The sequence below is a fragment of the Natrix helvetica genome (genome assembly GCF_964273705.1).
Source record: "Natrix helvetica genome assembly, chromosome: 4".
Taxonomy (NCBI): domain Eukaryota; kingdom Metazoa; phylum Chordata; class Lepidosauria; order Squamata; family Natricidae; genus Natrix; species Natrix helvetica.
Genome location: NC_138550.1, coordinates 9,492,440 through 9,502,307, shown reverse-complemented (window position 1 = coordinate 9,502,307; position 9,868 = coordinate 9,492,440).

The following is a 9,868-nucleotide window of genomic DNA, read 5'->3' as shown; positions in this document are numbered from 1 at the left end:
ACCTGCGAACCACCTACTGCCACCAATAGCCTCCCACCGTCCAGTACGATCCCACAGAGTTGGCCTCCTCAGGGTGCCGTCGGCCAGGCAGTGTCGGCTGGTGACCCCCAGGGGGAGAGCCTTCTCTGTGGGAGCGCCTTCCCTCTGGAATGAGCTGCCCCCGGAGCTTCGCAAAATCCCCGACCTCCAGTCCTTCCGACGCGCCCTAAAAAGTTGGCTTTTTTAGCAAGCAGGCCTGGCCTGTTAATTTTTAACTTATTTTAAATGTATTGTTTTTTTAAAAATTCGGTTTGTTTTTTTGGATACGGATTTAATCTTTTTTAACTTTTGGGATGTGTGTTTTTTAATGTTGTACGCCGCCCTGAGTCCTTTTGGAAAAGGGCGGCATATAAATCCAAATAAACCAAACCAAACCAAACCAAACCAAAGCACCTGAGGGTAGAACAAGAAGCAATGGGTGGAAACTAATCAAGGAGAAAAGCAACTTAGAACTGAGGGGAAATTTCCTGACAGTTAGAACAATTAATCAGTGGAACAGCTTGCCTCCAGAAGTTGTGAATGCCCCAACACTGGAAGTCTTTAAGAAGATGTTGGATAGCTATTTGTCTGAAACGGTGTAGGGTTTCCTGCCTAGGCAGGGGGTTGGACTAGAAGACCTCCAAGGTCCCTTCCAACTCTGGTATTGTATTGTATTGTATTGTATTGTATTGTATTGTATTGTATTGTATTGTATTGTATTGTATTGTAAAAGCACATTTGGGACATTCTGGAGTAGTTCTTTTTGGGGGATATGTGTACTCCATCAGCAATGGTGCAGGAGAAGAAGGCTCCTACAAAGATGAGAGGGTCAAATTATTTTCCAAAGCACCAAAAGGCAACACAAGAAACAATGGATGGAAACTAACCAAGGAGAGAAGCAACATAGAACTAAGGAGAAATTTCCTAATGGTGAGAGCAATCAACCAATGGAATGGCTTGCCTTCAAGAAGTTGTGGGTGCTCCACCATTAGAGTCTTTCAAATGGGACCAGACAACTATTTGTCTGAACAGTATAGGATTTCCTGCTTGAGCAGGGGGTTGGACTAGAAGACCTCCAAGGCCCCTTCAACTCTATTATTCTATTTACCATAAGAAAAATGAGGGGAGTTAGGGAGTGAAGAACACACTGAGGCTCTGTGCTTAAAGGGTTGCTGAATATGTAGCAATAGTACTTAGACTTATATAGCGCTTCATAGTGCTTTATAGCCCTCTCTAAGTAGTTTACAGAGTCAGCCTGTTGCCCCCAACAATCTGGCTCCTCATTTTACCCACCTTGGAAGGATGGAAGGCTGAGTCAAACTTGAGCCTGGTGAGATTCGAACTGCCAAATTGCAGGCAGCCGGCAGGCAGCAGAAGTAGCCTGCAGTACTGCATTCTAACCACTGCGCCATCGCAGCTGATGTACATTCACCTTAGCTAATCTTCAATTTAGGACCACAACTGAGCCAAACATCTCCATTGCTAAGTGAGACAATTGTTAATGCGTTTTGTCCTACTTTGTGACCTTTCTTTCCACAGTTGTTAAGTGAGTCACTACAGCTGTTAAGTTAGTAAGACGCTTGTAAAATATGCTTGTCTCCCCTAGGACACAAAGAAAAATAATATCTGCTGTGAACTCTGTGTAGGCATCAGGAAGAGAATCCAGCCAGTAAATGCTCAACTCCATCCAGTCGCCCCAACTCTACCCCAAATTAAGGGACTACAGAGTTGTAAAAAGTGAGGGTTTTTAAAATAGTTCGGCCTATATCACTCATTTAGCCCAAACCACTGGGTTGGTAAAGCCCCACTTTCCCTGACATCTCATCTTAATTCAGTTTCAATCCAGGTTCATGGTGACTTGAGCCCTAGGCAAAGTTATCATCCCAATCCTGAACAGAAAAAAATAAAATAACAACCAAAAATTGAAGACCGATGTTGGTAATCAAGTCTGAGAAGAAAACTAAGGTTAATTTCTCTTTTCTAGCAGGTATAGCCCCAAAATTAATAGATTGGAATCTCCAGGGATCTGGAGAAGACCCCCCCCCCAATTGAAACAAATAGAACTACCGTATTTTTTGGAGTATAAGATTTTGAAGAGGCTTTTTTTAAAAAATAAAGGTTTTTGCACTCTGCAGACCTACCAAAAACAGACCGTTTTTTGTGAAAATGGGCCTGTTTTTTTTAAAGGGCGTGAATAGCTTTTAGGAGGCTTGTAGAGTACTCCTGAGGGGTGGGGGGGGGGCAAAAAGGAGCAAAAATGGCCCAATTTTCCTTCATTTCTGCCCTCCCCAGCCCCCAGGAGCACTCTAAAAGCCTCCTAAAGGCTATGCATGGCCATTTTGGTGAAGGGGACAGGGTTTCTGGAGGCAAAAAAATGCTGCATTCAGTGTATAAGATGCATCCAGATTTTCAGCCTCTTTTTTGATTTATACTCAGAAAAATACGGTAGTTTTAGAAAACAGTAATCTCAATTGGTTAAAAAAAAACATTTAAGTAGAAATAGTGGATAAGGTTCTTAAAAAAATATTTTGACTATGTATGCTTATCCCTCAATTCTTTGAATATGGCATTTATTTATTCTGTGCAAGCTCAATAATTGTGACACTTATGCAAAGTAGCATCTCTTTACAACAAAATTGCCTCTAAATGAGGGATAAACCAACATCATTTGGTGGCTTTTTCAGAGATTTATATGTATATATTTCCTAGAGATGCAGTGGCTCAGTGGCTAAGATGCTGAGCTTGTCCATCAGAAAGGCCGGCAGTTTGGCAGTTCGAATCCCTAGTGCCGCGTAACAGAGGGTTATGTAGAATAGACTGGCTCGGGCCATAATGGTCCATTGACAAAGGTGGAGGCTATTAAGAGTGAGTCTGTTTCCTGCCTAAAAACATGTTTCTCTGGCCAAGACCTTATTTGTTATGCTTCAAAGATTTTGAAGAAGAAGAAAAGGGCTGACTTGCTGAGACTCCCTGGGTTTTATGCCCTTTGTTGGGCCTGGCCCCAGGGCCTCCCGATCCCATGCAAGAAATGCTGTCTGATTGGCTGTCAGGCTCCTACGGGGCCATGCAGGGGCAACTCTGTAGGCTGTGCTTCGAGTCCAAGTTTGGTTGAGCCTTGCTGGGTGGTGATGTAATGAAAGGGCTTTGGGATTCCTACTATGGCTCTGCCTGTAGATCTTTGTTATGTAGAATAGATTGGCTCAGTCCTTAATGGCCCATTGAGAAAGGTGGGGGCTATTAAGAGTGAGTCTGTTTCCTGCCTAAAAACATGTTTCTCTGGCTCAGGCCTTAATGGCCCATTGACAAAGGTGGGGAGTGATGAGTTTCTTCTTCCCTTTTAGGGGGAAATATTCTGCCCTTTTAATATTTCCTAAAATATCTCATTTTCTAGGAGGGAGGTGGATGCTAACTCCCTACAGCACCTTGGGGAGAATCCATTCTCGGTTACTCAGCCTTGTCACAGGATTCAGGCTTCAGCCAACTCCAATATGCACCTCTAATTTATCTGGATGATCCTCGTCTCCCTTTCAGTTTTCTGCCAAATCCTCTTTGCTTTGAACACAGGGACAGAGGCCGAAGACGTCCGAGGCCCCTCCTGATTAAACACATCCGCAGTCCCATCCATCAATGTTTCAGCCCTGTCTTGGAGAACATTAGCCGTGCTGGCCTTGTGGAAAAATTTGATTATTTAGGACACACTGACAGATGCTCACCTCTTTCCTGACCCAGCACGCAAGGGCCATTAAAAGCTTCCCTTTCTAAATTCCACACAAAGCTTTCTGCCTGCCCTTCGGCTGCAAAGGTGGGTGAAGGTCACCTGAGGGCCACCTTCAAATAAACCAAACCAAAAAATGGCAAATTTCTTCCTTCCCCTGAAGAACAAACCACCCAAAAGGCGAGGACTAGAAATGGGACCCCTTGACCTTCCGTTTACCTTTCGACGTGGGAACTCTGCACCCAAGTTATAACAAAACACATTAGTATTGGAGGAAGTTAGCATCCACCCTACTCCTAGGAAAATGAAATATTGTAGGAAATATTTTTAAAAGGGCAGAATATTTCCCCTAAAAGGGAGGTGGAGCCTCCCATCTTTTTCAACGGGCCATTAAGGCCTGAGCCAGTCTATTCTACATAACAAAGGTCTACCCCCTTCAGTTCCAGGGTGATGGGATTAAGGCATGGCTCTCAGGACATGATCGGATTAGACCTCTACCTGTCTCACCACATGGCACCTGGGAAGATTACATCAGCCAGCAAGGCTCAGCCAAGCCTGGGACTCAGACAGCCCACAAAGTTAGGTTGGTGGTTTTGACCACCAATCAGAATATAGTTCTTACACAGGAACAGGAAGCTCCAAGGCAGAGCCCAAGAGTGGGTATAAAACCCAGGCTCTCTCAGCATATTTTCCCTTTTTTCTTCAAGATCTTCAAGGCATGTGATAGGAAATATTTTAGGAAATATTAAAAGGGCAGAATATCAGCTCCCCCCCCCCAACCTTTGTCAATGGATCATTAAGGCCTGAGCCAGTGTATTCTACATAACAAAGATCTACCCACTTCAGGAAGGGCCTTGGAGGTCTTCTAGTCCAACCCCCCTGCTCAAGCAGAAAACCCAGTAGCGTTTCAGACAAATGGTTGTTCAATCTCTTCTTGAAAACTTCCAGTGTTGTGTAGGAAGTTAGCACCCACCTCTCTCCTAGAAAATGAAATATTTTAGGCAATATTAAAAGGGCAGAATATTTCCTCTAAAAGGGAGGCAGAAACTCAGCTTCCTCCCTCACCTTTGTCAATGGACCATTTAGGCCTCAGCCAGTCTATTCTACATACCAAAGATCTATCCCTTTCAGGCAGACCCATCTAGCAAACAGAAACTCATCACAAGGCAACTGAGAAAATTACATCAGCCAGCAAGGCAAACAAGCTTGGGTCTCAGAATTCATTTCTTACATGGGAACGGAAAGCTCTGAGGTGGGACCCAGAGAGGGCATAAAACCAGGGCATTCTCAGCATCTCCTCCCTTTTTCTGTCCAGGAGCTCAAGCCATGTGATCCTGTCCACCATTAAACCATCTTTCCAAGCAGCCTCCATGTTTCCAGTGTCTTTTTCCCCACACCCGAAGCTGAACCCAGAAGGACATGTCTTCCAACAGTGTTATAACTGGAAATGCCGGCAAAGTAAACAGCCTTTTGCCTGATGAGCTAAGTTCTTGGAACTGATTGAAGAGATCAATTAATCAGTTTTATCCACTCGCAGAAGCTGAATTTCTTCCTGATTAACAACAACAAAAAAATGGAAGAGAGTAGAAAAGCCTAAATCAAGACATGTTTTCTGAGGATAAAGATGCATTTTTGCTGCACGGATGATCTTTTCCCTAGGTGTAAACGCAAGTGGCAGAGGTAGATTTACCTGTAAGATTTCAGCTCTTAGGTCTGGATGGAAGTATTTTTATTATTATTTCTCTTTGGCAAAGAGAGAAAGAGAAAAAGCAAATATTGACACTGGGGTGGATACTCCTGAAATTTAGCCCTCGCTCAAGTGTTCACACAACTCTTTTGTTTTGACTTCTTGGTCAAATTGAAGCTACTGCGTAAGATCTAATCAATAATCAACTATCTAGAAGAATAACAGAATAACAGAGTTGGAGGGGAGCTTGGAGGTCTTCTAGTCCAACCCCCTTCTTAGGCAGGAAACACTACACCACTTCAGACAAATAGTTGTCCAATCTCTTCTTTAAAACTTCCCAAACTTTTATATGTTAACGAACATTAAAAAGAGTTGGAGCTGTCATGGTGTTCAAATTCAAATCAAATCAAATTTTATTTGATTAGCCGCAACCCTCTCCCGAAGGACTCGGGGCGGCGTACAATCACAAAGATAAAATACACATAGGACACACATACATACGAAAAAACAAGGACAATTACATTTGTGCATGGAGGAGAGTAGACCTGCAAGTGAAAGACAATAACACAGCTAAAAACACAGTTAAAACACAGTTTAAAATCCCCTAAATAAAATTGCTGAATTAAAAACCCCTCAGGAGCGTAACGAAGTTATGGTTGGGCCAGGCCAGATATTTGAAAAAGGTGGGTCTTGAGCTTAACACGGAAGGAGCGGAGGTCTGTAGTGGTCCTAATATCCGGGGGGAGGTCATTCCACAGGGCTGGGCCCGCCACAGAGAAGGCTCTGCTCCTAGGCGCCGCCCCATGGCATTGTCTAGTGGACGGCACCTGGAGAAGTCCCTCTCTGTGCGAGCGAATAGGTCGTAGGGATGTATGGGGCAGAATACGGTCCCGGAGGTAACTAGGTCCTGAGCCATGGAGCGCTTTAAAGATCGTAATCAAAACCTTGAAACGCACTCGATAGACCACAGGAAGCCAGTGCAGCTCGCGCAGGTGTGGTGTCACATGGGAGTACCTGGTGCTCCCCATAATCACCCGCGCGGCCGCATTCTGGACCAACTGTAGTCTCCGAGTGCATTTCAAGGGAAGCCCCATGTAGAGAGCGTTACAGTAGTCCAGGCGAGACGTCACCAGCGCATGGGTGACTGTGCGTAGAGCGTCCCGGTCCAATAGGGGGCGCAATTGGCGCACCAGGCGAACCTGATGGAACGCCCCCCTGGCCACAGCTGTCACATGTTCATCCATGGACAGCTTGGCATCCAGGAGGACGCCCAAATTGCGCGCCCGCTCCACGGGGGCAAATTGAATGCCCCCAATGGCCAGAGATGGAATTATCTGGTTGAACCGGGGAGCCGGAACCCACAGCCACTCCGTCTTGGAAGGGTTGAGCCTGAGTCGGTTGTCATCCATCCAGACCCGTACGGCTTCCACACACCAGGACATCACTTCGACGGCCTCGTTGGGGTGGTTCGGGGTGGAAATGTACAGCTGAGTATCATCAGCGTACAGGTGGTATCCCACCCCAAAACCACGGATGATCTCACCCAGCGGCTTCATGTATGTGTTGAACAGGAGTGGCGAGAGGACCGACCCCTGTGGCACCCCACAGATGAGGGGGCTTAGGGTCGACCTCTGCTCTCCTGCCAACACACGTTGCGTCCTGCCGGAGAGGTAGGAGCCGAACCACCGCAAGACGGTGCCCCGGATCCCCAACCCCTCCAGTCGGTGCAACAGGATACCATGGTCGATGGTATCAAAAGCCGCCGAGAGGTCTAATAGGACCAGGATAGAGGAACAGCCCCTATCTCTGGCCCTCCAGAGATCATCTACCAACGCGACCAAGGCCGTCTCAGTGCTGTGCCCAGGGCGAAAGCCGGACTGGCGGGGGTCTAGATAATCATTCTCCTCCAGATGTCGTGGAAACTGAGAAGCCACCACACTCTCCACAACCTTCGCCAAAAAGGGAAGGTTGGAGACAGGACGATAATTGACCAGCTCCATAGGGTCCAGGGAAGGCTTCTTGAGCAAGGGTCTCACCACCGCCTCTTTCAAGGCGGCCGGGAGAGACCCCTCACCCAACAAAGCGTTCACTAGGTCCAGGAGCCAGTCGTGTGTAACCTCCCAGGATGCCAGTACAAGCCAGGAGGGACACGGGTCCAACAAACATGTGGTAGGTCGCAGTCGCCCACGCAATCTGTCCAAATCCTCGATGACAACCAAGTCAAACTCCTCCCAAAAAGGTTTCTCAAGACTCGCCACTGGCGTCTCGACTGGGCCACTGAAGGGGACCCAATCCTTCCGGATTTGAGCGACTTTATCCTGCAGGTATTTCCCAAACTCCTCTGCCCTGCCCTGTAAAGGGGCCTCCCGTGGCCTCTGAAACAGAAGAGAGCGGGACACCCGAAACAGGGCGGCAGGGCGGTTCTCTGCGGATGCAATGAGAGCGGCACAATATTGACGTTTGGCCATTCTCAATGCCACTAGGTACGTCCTTAAATGGGCTCGTACCTGTGCTCGGTCAAGTTCGGTTCGGGAGGATCTCCAACGACTCTCTAGGCATCTCTTGCGGCGCTTCATCACCCTTAGCTCCTCGGTAAACCAAGGGGCCAGGGTGGATCGTTGCCGCCGGAGAGGCCGCAAAGGCGCCACCCGGTTCAAGGCCCCGGTAGTCGCATTATTCCACGCGGTCACCAGGTCCTCTACCCGAGGGCGGGTCAGGGCTGCAGGAGGTGGCCCAAGCTCCGTCTGGAACCTGTCTGGTTCCATCAAGCGCCTGGGGCAGAACCATCTAGTGTTCTCCGGTTCCGCCTCCCCACGGCGAGGAGTAGCACCAGGGAAGTCAAGACGGAGGAGTGAGTGATCTGACCATGACAGAGGAGTGATGGTTAAATTCACTCCTCCCAGATCACTCAACCACTGGCGAGAGACAAAGACAAGGTCCAAGGTGTGACCTCCCTCGTGTGTCGGGCCCTGAATCATTTGAGTCAGGTCCATGGCTATCATGGAAGCCATGAACTCCCGAGCCCCCTCTGATGCTTCTCCCACCGACGGCAGGTTAAAATCCCCCATCACTAAAAGTTTGGGGGTCTCAACCGCCACCGATGAGATCAGCTCGAGGAGCTCAGGCAGGGTCGCTGATGTATGGCGGGGAGCCAGGTATACTATCAGCAAGCCCATCTGCCTCCCAGGGCCCCATTTCACAACCAGGGATTCACATCCGGACGTCTGTAGCACAGTGGACTCCCTCGGCTCTAAATCCTCCCGGATGATCACTGCTACCCCACCGCCCCTTCCCCGGGCCCGGGGCTGGTGAAATGCTTGGTAACCTGGTGGGCACATTTCCACGAGGGGTAACCCTCCCTCGTGGCCCAACCAGGTTTCCGTTATTCCCGCGAGGTCCGGCTCCCCCTCCAAAATCAGATCGTGAATGAGGGGGGCCTTATTGACAACGGACCTCGCATTGCATAACAACAGCCTCAGGCCCTGGGCCTGCAGATCCTGACCACCTAGAACGCGGGGGTTGGTACAAGCGACCGGGTGTAACCAGCACCCACGGTCTCCCAACCGACTACGGGTTGTTAGTCTGTCCTCGTATCTGCCCCTCCCTACGACTGTTGGAATCACGAAGCCCTGTATGGGAATGATATCCTCTCCCCCCTCCTCCTCTCTGCTCCTTCTGCTCAAGACCCCGGCTGGTGACCTGGCTCCGTCATCGCTCCTGATCTGCCCCCCCCCCAACCCCTAAACCCCTAAAAGAATTTTAAAAACATTTCACTAAAAAACCCCTAAGTCTCCGCTTCCTCCACCTCTCGGGATTAAGAAATCCGTCATCAAGGTGGGCCCTAGAAAGGGCGGAGGGCCACACCTGCGAGAGGGGGGATTCCCGCAGTAGGATAAGGTCTAGCCTGGAATACATATGCTGTTAAAAAGTTCATTAGGGCCTAGGCTCTGTGCTGCAGATGGTATGATCGTATGCCATAGTCCAGTAAAATTGTAACAGCCGGGTATCAGTATAAAAGTCATCCAGTCCAAGATGAGGGGGGGGGTAATGATGATAATAAGATGGTCAAGTACCGGTCGCTAAGTGGGGGCTAGTAGGTGGTCAGTGGTGGATGGCGAGGGGTAGATGGATTTTGCTTGATAATGGGGAGGGGCAGATGGTCAGTCAGATGAAAATAGGGCGGTAAAAAACCTCCAGCCTGAATATGATTTCACCTCCCTTCATCTTTGTGAGAAGTAGGGAAGTAGAGACGCTTTCTCAGATTCCAGTCCTGAGAGAAGCAATCTAGAACTAAGGAGAAATTTCCTGATAGAACATTGAATCAGTGGAAGAGCTTGCTTTCAGAAATTGTGGGTGCTCTAACACTGGAGGTTTTTAAGAAGGGACTAGTGGACAACCGTTTGGCTGGAATGAATGATATAATTTCTACCAAATGCTGGAAAAGATTC